Source organism: Oncorhynchus mykiss, chromosome 16 (assembly GCF_013265735.2).
Source record: "Oncorhynchus mykiss isolate Arlee chromosome 16, USDA_OmykA_1.1, whole genome shotgun sequence".
In the NCBI taxonomy this organism is placed as follows: Eukaryota; Metazoa; Chordata; class Actinopteri; order Salmoniformes; family Salmonidae; genus Oncorhynchus; species Oncorhynchus mykiss.
Genome location: NC_048580.1, coordinates 17863064 through 17875707, shown reverse-complemented (window position 1 = coordinate 17875707; position 12644 = coordinate 17863064). Strand labels below are relative to the sequence as shown.

Here is a 12644-nt window from a genome sequence, read left to right as displayed (position 1 = left end):
TCCATGCAACTTATTATGTGACTTGTTAAGACCATGTTTACTCCTGAACTTATTTAGGCTTGCCCTAACAAAGGGCTTGAATACTTATGGACTCAAGACTTTCCAGCTTTTCATTTTGTATTAATTTGTAATTCATTCTAAAAACATAATTCCACTTTGACATCATTGCCAGTGACACAAATCTCAAATTAATCCATTTTAAATTCAGGCTGTAACACAACAAAATGTGGAAAAAGTCAAGGAGTGTGAACACATTCTGAAGGCACAGTATGTTGCTGTAGCTGCCCTGGGCCTTTCTTCACTCAATTTGTTGCAATTTTCACTTCCTCAATAGGGTTTCCCAAAGAAAATGTCACAAACACTGGCCACTGCAGGACCTCTCTTAAACCATACAATCCCAATCTCCCCCAAAATCTACACGGTCACAGAAAGAAGAGAAAGGAAAGATGTGGAAATTTGAGACACATTTGGCAGGGCACCATATGTGTGATATACAGTATATTTCTTGGTAAATATACAGTTACATTTCTATACAGTTATATTTCTATATTTCACAGATCACTGCAAAGACAGGTATATGTTTAAGTGTTACGAATTCGGAGTTACTGGACAACGAACAACATCCTCTTTGCTAAGCATCCCCTGCAAGATCAGCTCATTCATTTCAGGGAATTTAACAAAATCTGCGTTGAAAACAATGAACCATTCTCCAACCTATGCATGGTGAGTTATGTTGATTGAGGTCCTGAATTAAAGTGAGTGTGGATTGATTGATTGATTGAGGCCAAATTCTTTCTGTCTATTATTGAGAAAGGGTGAATCCTCAGTGAGAATCGTAGCCTAATTAACCCTTTGGCTTTCATCTGAGGAGGACACTCATTGACCTGGAAGCAGTTGTAATTACTAAAAAGCCTTTCTAAATGATGAATAACAATGGCTCATATTACGCATCAACATAAATAGTGGGCTAACCTCCCTCCTCCTGCCTACACTTGGGTAAGAGAGCAGTCCCATGAATATTTACAAAAGTAAATTAGCACAATCAATCTAATGTAATTATGTTGATTTAGAACTCTGATGTACTGTATGTAAAGGCTGATAGGAACAAAATTCCTGAAATCCATTTTACATTGACATTTTAGTCATTTAGCAGAAGCTCTTATTCTAGCGACTTACAGTAGTGACTGCATACATTTTTTCTTTCCATCCATTGGCATATGTAAACCATTGTGGACCATTAAGCAAAAATGTTCCCAGTGACTAGCCTATCAGTGATCCGAGGAACTGGTGCTCTGCGTGATACAATCAACATGACAGGAACCCGAGGGGTTAACATGATTCACCACAAAATAAGCAATGGTGGAAAAAGTACTCAATTGTCATACTTGAGTAAAAGTAAAGGTACCTTAATAGAAAATAACTTAAGTCATGATTAAAACTCTAAAAGTATCTGGTTTTAAATGTACTTTAGTACAGTGGTGGAAAAAGTACTAAATTGTCATACTTGATTAAAAGTTCAAGTAAATGCTATACATCAAAATCCTTACATTAACCAAACAGACGGCACAATTTCTTGTGTTTTTTAAAAATGGACAGGCAGGGGCACACTCCAACACTCAGGGACCATTTACAAACGCAGTATTTGTGTTAAGTGAGTCCACCAGATCAGAGGCAGTAGGATGAAATTGCGTTATATTGACAGCTGTGTGAATTTGACCATTTTGCTATCCTGCCTAAGCATTAGAAATGTAACAAGTACTTGTGGATGTCAGGGAAAATGGAGACGAGTAAAAAGCACATTATTTTCTTTAGGATTGTAGTAGAGTAAAAGTAAAGGTTGCCAAAAATACAAATAGTATAGTAAAGTATGGATACCCCAAAAAATGTCAGTGGTACTTCAAAGTATTTTTTACTTAGTTACTTTACACTACTGCAAATACACTTGAACACGGCTGATCAAGGTTCAGTGCACATAACCTGAAATTGAGTGTTGTTTAAGGACAGTAAAGTAACAATTAAAAGCAATAGGACAATAACAGATAAGGAAGGTAATGGTTTGAATTGAGACATGTTTTTTCCCCCCACTGCATCTATGTCAAGGGGCTTTGTGTGTGTGTGTGTGTGTTTTTTTATTTTTATTTCACCTTTATTTAACCAGGTAGGCTAGTTGAGAACAAGTTCTCATTTGCAACTGCGACCTGGCCAAGATAAAGCATAGCAGTATGAGCAGACAACACAGAGTTACACATGGAGTAAACAATTAACAAGTCAATAACACAGTAGAAAACAAAGGGGGAGTCTATATACAATGTGTGCAAAAGGCATGAGGTAGGCGAATAATTACAATTTTGCAGATTAACACTGGAGTGATAAATGATCAGATGGTCATGTACAGGTAGAGATATTGGTGTGCAAAAGAGCAGAAAAATAAATAAATAAAAACAGTATGGGATGAGGTAGGTGAAAATGGGTGGGCTATTTACCAATAGACTATGTACAGCTGCAGCGATCGGTTAGCTGCTCAGATAGCTGATGTTTGAAGTTGGTGAGGGAGATAAAAGTCTCCAACTTCAGCGATTTTTGCAATTCGTTCCAGTCACAGGCAGCAGAGTACTGGAACGAGAGGCGGCCAAATGAGGTGTTGGCTTTAGGGATGATCAGTGAGATACACCTGCTGGAGCGCGTGCTACGGGTGGGTGTTGCCATCGTGACCAGTGAGCTGAGATAAGGCGGAGCTTTACCTAGCATGGACTTGTAGATGACCTGGAGCCAGTGGGTCTGGCGACGAATATGTAGCGAGGGCCAGCCGACTAGAGCATACAAGTCGCAGTGGTGGGTGGTATAAGGTGCTTTAGTGACAAAACGGATGGCACTGTGATAGACTGCATCCAGTTTGCTGAGTAGAGTGTTGGAAGCCATTTTGTAGATGACATCGCCGAAGTCGAGGATCGGTAGGATAGTCAGTTTTACTAGGGTAAGCTTGGCGGCGTGAGTGAAGGAGGCTTTGTTGCGGAATAGAAAGCCGACTCTTGATTTGATTTTCGATTGGAGATGTTTGATATGAGTCTGGAAGGAGAGTTTGCAGTCTAGCCAGACACCTAGGTACTTATAGATGTCCACATATTCTAGGTCGGAACCATCCAGGGTGGTGATGCTAGGCGGGGATGCGGGTGCAGGCAGCGATCGGTTGAAAAGCATGCATTTGGTTTTACTAGCGTTTAAGAGCAGTCGGAGGCCACGGAAGGAGTGTTGTATGGCATTGAAGCTTGTTTGGAGGTTAGATAGCACAGTGTCCAATGACGGGCCGAAAGTATATAAAATGGTGTCGTCTGCGTAGAGGTGGATCAGGGAATCGCCCGCAGCAAGAGCAACATCATTGATGTATACAGAGAAAAGAGTCGGCCCGAGAATTGAACCCTGTGGCACCCCCATAGAGACTGCCAGAGGACCGGACAGCATGCCCTCCGATTTGACACACTGAACTCTGTCTGCAAAGTAATTGGTGAACCAGGCAAGGCAGTCATCCGAAAAACCGAGGCTACTGAGTCTGCCGATAAGAATATGGTGATTGACAGAGTCGAAAGCCTTGGCAAGGTCGATGAAGACGGCTGCACAGTACTGTCTTTTATCAATGGCGGTTATGATATCGTTTAGTACCTTGAGTGTGGCTGAGGTGCACCCGTGACCGGCTCGGAAACCAGATTGCACAGCGGAGAAGGTACAGTGGGATTCAAGATGGTCAGTGACCTGTTTGTTGACTTGGCTTTCGAAGACCTTAGATAGGATAGGTGTGTGTGTGTGTGTGTGTGTGTGTGTGTGTGCGTGCGTGTGCGCGTGCACATGTGCGTGTGTTTGTGTGCGTGCGTGCGTGTGACATAATTAAAAATAATCCAAAAGTGCATATTTGTAATTGGATTATAGGAATTGAAAGCTGACTGTGAGTGTGTGCACTGTACGTTCGTGCGCACATGTGTGTTTTGGATTCCTTTTAAGAGGGGTTTTACTATCCCATTCATTTATTGGATTAGAGTTTACAAGCTGTAGACTTGTCATTAAGGTCAAGTATTTACATAGCGCTTGTCACGGTTAACACAAATCACATTTTATTGGTTGCATATGTAACGGATGTGAAATGGCTAGCTAGTTAGCGGTGGTGCGCGCTAATAGCGTTTCAACCAGTGACATGACTTGCTCTGAGACCTTGAAGTAGTGGTTCCCCCTGCTCTGCAAGGGCCGTGGCTTTTGTGTAGCGATGGGTGACGATGCTTCGTGGGTGTCAGTTGTTGATGTGTGCAGAGGGTCCCTGGTTCGAGCCCGGGTATGGGCGAGGGGACGGACTAAAGTCATACTGTTACACATACACATATTTAGCAGATGTTATCGCGGGTGTAGCGAAATGCTTGTGTAGCGTGTGGTTTGATGGCGGGAAGTGGACATTCCTTTCTTTGCATGTCTCACATGATCCAATTATAGTCTTGACCTACTGTATCCCGCCTAAACCATCATCCCTGGATGATTTGGGAGGATGGCTTCAAATGGTAATACTCCAGTAGTCTCTTGTTACTGTTAGATCGAGTAGCTGGTCAGCGTGCACTTTTAAAATTGGTTCTGGGTACCAAGATTAGGTATTCTAGTGATGTTTCTATATCTTTGGCACTTTCTTTTCTTGTTTGTAGTGCAACCGTGGAAATCAGTTCTCTGCAGATGAGCGTGGAATGATCAACCCCATGTTTTGAGAGTTAATGGCAGTTAGCCAAACTTAGACAACCGTAGACCATCTCCAGTAGCTGTCAACCTCTTTGTGACAAAGAAGAGGTAAAATTGGAAGGCTGATGGTTTCGTTCAACACTGCCTTTCAACATGAAAAAGCTGATTGTGGGATCAAACTGGAACAAACCTCCTGTTCCACTGTTGTTGCACACAGCAATCTGTGAGATACATTGGAAACAATGCCTTTTAGTTTAAAAATGCTAAAGGCTGGAGAACGTTCGCCATCAAAGGCCCTGCATTCACATACAGCTTGCTTGCTTAACCACTAGGCAGGGTAGCCTAGTGGTTAAAGCGGGGGACTAGCAACCAATATCAAGAGGGATTGAACAACAGTTGGGTGCTCTAGTCAGTGATTGGACTGACTGCTTTGTTTACATGTCATTTGAACACACGATGGAAGCTAAAATAATTACTATTGCCCTTTCGACACTCTAGTCCTCCACTCTGCCCCTTCAATCCCCTACAGACACCCACACGCACACACACACATGCACACGCACGCACACACACACACACACACACACACACACGCGCACAGGCACACACACGCGCACGCACGCACACACACACACACGCACGCACGCGCACGCACGCACACACACACACACACACACACACACACACACACACACACACACACATAAATTTGATCAGACTGTCAGATGAGCCTATGATGGACTAGCTGCTTTGTTCCGGGGGAAAACACTGTTGCTCAGTGTGATCAAACGGAAATGTGTAGGGTGCTGCCATCAAAGACAGCAACTCCCCATATCAAACCTCCCAGATCCCATCTGCTGTACATCAGTCAGGCACACACCATGTTGACAAGGGTTTAGCAACGAAGGATCCATCTCTATTCCCTCACACGGGGGATTTCAATCGATAGTTGATTCCATCCAATGTACATGTCACAAGTGCTAGCATTAAATGTTCTGAAAACATATCCTAATACACCTGATAGTGTGCTTTTCTCTAAACATATTTGTCTGGAAGATTAGATGATGTGACTGAGGTTTGACTGAACCGAGCCAGTAAGCATACATTCTGCTCAGCCATGTCCATGCAGCTCTTAGATGAGATGGAAATGGGTGAAATAGACAGAATTTTTCGGAATCATCGTTGATGCCTTGGAAGCATATATCATCATGCCTCATGATTTCTCAAACCCTGTGCCATTTAATGTGTGAGTTCTCTCTAACAGCAGAAATAGCATAATTCTTATATATGAGCTCTTACCACCTAGAAAAGGATCCATATGCTATTGATGGAAATATCTGTCAGCCATGATATAAATCTTAGTGCTCTGTTTAATGGGAAAAAGAGGGGGATTATTTAGGCCGAATGGAAGCAAAAGTTGTCATGTTTTAGCACGTCACCTTAATATAAAGCAATGGACAGTTTTGGAATCATCATCATTGGGGTCATGGTAAAATACATATTTTGGAAGTTATTAAATCAAATCCTTATATAAGCTAGCCAGTTTGTTGTCTCTAGGCAGTAACATGTGGAGCTCTTCCTACTGATACAATATGACAGAAAATGCAATCCACTCCCATATTGCTCTTGGATACGACCCAAACTTCTGCTTTGCAGACAGGCTTTCTCGCATTATTAATAACAATTTCCCATCTGCTATCTGTAGAGTATTTAACATTGCCCAAGTGTTGAGCCCTGTCTCCAAGTCCTCCCTCAGCGTTCGGTGCAAAATATTGTCAGTCAGATGCGTAGGTTTTCAGGGTCCATACAAATATGCTGTAGACTATAGAATACCTTCAAGGTGTATCATTATAAGCAGACAATAAGCATGGCATGTGATAAGAATTGTTTTATTTTATTAATAGCCTCATATTTTCATCTCATAGGTGTAATTTATTTTAGGGTATTTAATAGTTTGATTGAAAATGGTTTTGTCTTATTGAGAAAAGCTCATTCATGGTCCTCACCTAACCTCATCTCCCATCGGGTAAGGCAAGTCAGGTACTTGAGGTCTTTCATTCTTTTTTGTGAAGGGAGGAGCTGGACCGCGTCCTCGGCGAACCTAGCCTATATGAGGACGAGAATAACGCACCACGCCAGACTTGTATCAGTGTGAATGCCAGGGGATGCGCAACATCTCCACACTAGGCTACATTCATTCTCATGGTCTCACATTCAAAGCGAATATTGCTACTTTTAAAGACGTTTTTAGAATCAGAGGTAGATGTGTTTGTACTTTACAGTGTTAGTCCTGTAGAGAGTGGTAGTCCTGTAGAGAGCGGTAGATAGCTAGTTTTATTAAATTGTTTTATGCGGGCCCAGAGCATTGCATTGGCCCAGAGCAGTGTGCGCCCCATACTGTACATATGCGGAGGGAGGAGCAATAGTATATCTCTTGATTCCATTTCCCTGTCGTGGCAGCCTACCGAAACGTTACTGGAGCACCTTTTTACACACACCTCATGGGAAATCCCAAATAAAGAGCACCTTGTGACTTTGTTTAAGTGCAAATTAGGAACCGCACGAGACGTTTTGACGGCAAGCGGCGCTTTGCAGAGGAATTTTTTTAAATAGAAAAGCCCGGTACTGTGCAGTTGCATACCCTACCACTCCACTTGCGCTTTATACGGAGAGGCTTTGACTTTTTCATCCTCGTTTCAGTCTCAAAACAACCGTATTCCCGTCCAAAACAGTAGAAGAACCTGACGGTGAGTCTCATTGGCACATATTTACTTTCAAACGTGTTCTACCCACCGTGTATGTCGCATTTGTGCGTATTTTTCTGTCCAAGCTAGCCCTAGTAGCTGCATGGTTTGACAGATCAGCAGCGTTATGTAGGCTACAGTATAGCTTCACCTTGGCCTCCTACAGTTTGCGTGCTAAAATATAATTCGCCGCAATTACTGTTGTACTGTTGTTGTAGTGTTTATTTAATTTATTGTCTGATGTAGTTGTCGATGCAGATAGTCCGTGTGCAATGTGTTCACATAATCAACTGAGGGGCCTAACTTGTATTTATTAATTTATGATACTACACACACACACACACACACACACACACACACACACACACACACACACACACGCACCTGTCTATTATTGTGCAGGTTGTGTGGCTTTGTGTGTAGGAGGTTCAAATATTATTTTAGCATGTAAGTGTCATATTGTTCAAATCTGGTGCAGGTATGTTTGTAGCACAGTTGCAGCAAATAGTTTGGCTAACTGCCAACTTCTAAGGGTTACAGTACAAATTACACATCACATTTGCTATGATACCGCAGAATGAAACGGATAATTCTAGGCCTATAGCTCCAGGAATATTGACAGTCATAGGGCATACCAACAATATGGACCTGGGAAATATCATGGAACACATGGCAGTTACGCACAGCCATATCATTTAGTCTTGTTTGGGAAATTCCTGTGTAATGTCAATAGCTTGGTACAACGTTACTTACTATTCTATTATAATAAATGTGTCTGTTTTCTTAGTGCTGTCATACAGTAATGTCCATTTAAATGTTGCCTGGCTATCCAAACTCTATGCTCTGGCCAAACGCAACACCACGCCTATGGACATTAAAGTTTCTTCTCCTCAATCAGTCAATAGTGTACAACTGCAGCCCGCAATTCGGGGCGTTCCTGCATCTGGTCATTCCTGGCTCTGCAGGAATGCCCCCCCTCCCCCTCGAGCAAATCCATTCTAGACCGTCTGATTGGTCCCAGAAACGGATGGGTTGGGCCAGACCCAGAACACACATGGGTAAAGCGGCGTTTTGAAAATGTGTCATTGGCTTTGATACTCTGATTGGTTCGAAATGATCCAATCACTGATGGTTTTGTTTTTGACCACATGGGGACCATTTTTAGGAGCCTAGGGTCCAGGAAAAATGTGGCCTTTTATAAGCGCATTTCATGCAATTATACATCATTGTGCAGGACTGGATACTTTTGTAATACGGCACAACTGATGGAAATGACAGGCTACTTTGACACTGACCAACTGAGAATCTAAGATCAATAAAAACAACCTTGTCTTGAATCCATCAATAGCCTGGGCCTAGGTGTGTGTGGAGACACACATATTGTACAATATGACAAGAAAATTATAGTCCTAAAAAAGCTTTTCAGTTTCACTGACTCGCCTAATAATGCACAGCTCGCTATGCGCTCGTGCCAAAGCCTACTTCTCTCTTGTTTTACTTAAAACAATGTTTGCTCAATAGGCCTATTTGGAAGTTGATTAAATATTAAGGTAGCTTAAAGCAGACAGATTAGAGTCTTCTCTCTTCAGCAGGAGCCATTTTGCTTTCCAACCACATCTAGGCAATAAAAAATAAAAAGCTATTGATCCTCTGTGGCTACATTATAGGACTACTCGGGTACAGTAGGCTATTCTGAAAATGTCATTTCTTTCTGAACAGACAGCAGTAATTCTATAACTTTGGCACATGTATTTACATATATCAGGGGTGCTGCAGCAGCTCCAGCAACTTTCCCGCAGCTAAGGAAATTATTAAGTGCTATCAGCCAACCAGGCCGAATATTGATGGTGATGTAAATCAAGTGTTATCAAGTGTTAATCAAATGTTATGCTGCTGTGGCAGTACTGTTTGATATTTAAACTAATTAGCTTGCTACACACGCTCGACCGGGCGCGCACAATCTCCATTAAGGGCAGACCAATGGACGGGGTGGGCGTGGCGAACTTGACGATGTCACAACGACTTGGGGGCAGTGGGTTCAGAACAACGCCATACAAGTGGTAGGGCAAATATCAGGGATACTGATAGCTGTTTACATTTGGGAGGGAGATATTTCCCAGCTCTATGATAAAACCTAATACATCGAGTCCTTGACTTTCATCCAGATTTCCACCTACACATTAATCATTACCTAGGTGTTTAAAACTCTGTCTTCTTTGCCTCGGTTGATTAGCCTCGGCCCTTGGCCAAATCAGACATTACACCATAAACATGTTTCTGAAAGCAAATAAACCCTGTGTGGGCTTTGGGAAGTTTCTGTATTTCAATGATTTCATTTGTGTACAGTAACTCAGCCTCCTACATTTTGGGTTCCCGTCACTTTCAGATGGGATGATAAAGGGGTGTTCTGACTGTCTGCGGTCACCAAAGATCCCATGCCACTTATCGTAAAAGTAAGAGTGTTAACCCCGGTGTCCTGGCTAAATTCACAATCTGGCCCTCATACCATCATGGCCACCTAATCATCCCAGGCTTCTAATTGGCTCATTCATCCCCCCCCCCTACTCTCTCCTGTAACTATTCCCCAGGTTGCTGCTGTAAATGAGAATCTGTTCTCACTCAATTTACCTGGTAAAATAAGAGTTAAAGATACAACAACAACAACAACAACAACAAAAATGCACTAATGTGTACAGGTTTACATGGTTTATTATGTGTGTATTAGTGCATACTGTTTATGTTTAGTACGGGGGGGGGGGGGGGGATATCAGTAAGATTGACTGACCTTCATGTCTTAAAGTAATGATGGACTTTCGTTTATCTTTGCTTATATGAGCTGTCCTTGCCATAATATGGACTTGGTCTTTTACCAAATAGGTCTATCTTCTTTATACCAACCGTACCCTGTCACAACACAACTGATTGGCTCAAATGCATTAAGAAGGAAAGAAATTCCACAAATTAAATTTTAACAAGACACACTTGTTAATTGAAATGCATTCTAGGTAACTATCAGTCAATCAATCAGTTAAATGTATTTATAAAGCCCTTTTTACATCAGCAGATGTCACAAAGTGCTTATACAGAAACCCAGCCTCAAACCCCAAACAGCAAGCAATGCAGATGAAGAAGCAAGGTGGCTAGGAAAAACTCCCTAGAAAGGCAGGAACCTAGGAAGAAACCTAGAGAGGAACCAGACTCTGAGGGGTGGCCAGTCCTCTTCTGGCTGTGCCGGATGGAGATTATAACAGTACATGGCCAAGATGTTCAAACGTTCATAGATGACCAGCACGGTCAAATAATAATAATCACAGTGGTTGTAGAGGGTGCAAAAGGTCAGCACCTCAGGAGTAAATGTCAGTTGGCTTTTCATAGCCGAGCATTCAGAGTTCGAGACAGCAGGTGCTGTAGAGAGAGAGAGTTGAAAACAGCAGGTCCGGGACAAGGTTGCACGTCCGGTGAACAGGTAATGGTTCCATAGCCACAGGCAGAACAGTTGAAGCTGGAGCAGCAGCACGACCAGGTGGACTGGGGACAGCAAGGAGTCATCAGGCAAGGTAGTCCTGAGGCATGGTCCTAGGGCTCAGGTCCTCCGGGAGTGAGAGAGAGAATTAGAGGGAGTGTACCTACATTCAAACAGGACGCTGTATAAGACAAGAGAATTACACCAGATAAAACAGACTGACCCTAGCCCCCCGACACATACACTATTGCAGCATAGATACTGGAGGCTGAGACAGGAGGGGTTGGGAGACACTGTGGCCCTGTACGAAGATACCCCCGGACAGGGCCAACCAGGCAGGATATAACCCCACCCACTTTGCCAGAGCACAGCCCCACACCACTAGAGGGATATCTGCAAAACACCAACTTACTACCCTGAGACAAGGCTGAGTATAGCTTATGAAGATCTCCCCCATGGCACGAACCTGACTACTTCATGAAGCTGGTTGAGAGAATGCCAAGAGTGTGCAAAGCTTTCATCAAGTCAATGGGTGGCTACTTGGAAGAATCTGAAATATAAAATATATTTGAATTTTTTTCACACTTTTTTGGTTACTACATGATTCCGTATGTGTTATTTCATAGTGTTGGTGTCTTCACTATTATTCTACAATGTGTAAAATAAAGAAAAACCCTTGAATGAGTAGGTGTGTCCAAACTTTTGACTAGTACTGTATTCACACCCTTGAGTCAATACATGTTAGAATCACTTTTAGCAGTGATTATAGCTGTGAGTCTTTCTGGGTAAGTCTCTAAGAGCTTTCCACACCTGGATTTTACAATATTAGCATATTTTTTTTATAGCTCTGCCAAGTTAGAAAGCCATTTTCAAGTCTTGCCGTAGATGTTATAGCTGATTTAAGTCATAACTGTAACTGGGCCACTCAGCAACATTCAATGTCATCTTTGTAAGCAACTCAAGTGTATATTTGGCCTTGTGTTTTAAGTTATTATCCTGCTGAAAGGTGGATTTGTTTCCCAGTGTCTGTTGGAAAGGATACAAAACCAGGTTTTCCTTTAGGATTTTGCTTGTTCTTAGCTCTATTCTGTTACTTTTTATCCTAAATATCTCCTTAGTCCTTGCCGATGACAAGCATAGCCATAACATGATGCAGCCACCACCATTCTTGAAAATATGAAGAGTGGTACTCGGTGATGTGCTGGATTATCCCCAAACATAACGCTTTGTATTCGGGACATAGAGTTAATTTCTTTGCACATTTTTATCAGTTTTACTTTAGTGCCTAACTACAAACAGGATGCATGTTTTGGAATAATTTTATTCCATACAGGCTCTCTTCTTTTCACTCTGTCATTTAGGTTAGTATTGTGGAGTAACTACAATGTTTTCTCCTCTCACAGCCATTCAACTCTGTAACTGTTTTAAAGACACCATTGGCCTGATGGTGAAATCCCTAAGCGGTTTCCTTCCTCTCTGTCAACAGTATCTTTGTAGTGACTGGATGTATTGATACACTTGCATTGATATTTTAGTCATTTAGCAGACGCTTTTATCCAGAGTGGCTTACAGTAGTGAGTGCATACAGTTTTTGTACTGGTCCCCCATGGGAATCGAACCCACAACCCTGGCGTTGCAAGCTCCTTGCTCTACCAACTGAGCCACACCATCCAAAGTGTAATTACTAACTTCACCATGCTCAATGGGATATTCAATGTATTTTTTACCCA

At 42.3% G+C, this 12644-nt stretch overlaps 1 protein-coding gene across 2 annotated transcripts in view; it reads left to right on the top strand.

The window, feature by feature from the left end:
• The first annotated feature begins 6863 nt into the window (after positions 1 to 6863).
• Positions 6864 to 12644, top strand: part of LOC110491482 (thyroid hormone receptor alpha-like) — a 154965-nt gene continuing 149184 nt past the window's right edge. For both annotated transcript variants that reach the window (XM_021564965.2, XM_021564964.2), the window contains exon 1: positions 6864 to 7454. The gene's annotated coding sequence lies outside the window, so the exon portion shown is untranslated. The remainder of the gene's footprint in view (positions 7455 to 12644) is intronic.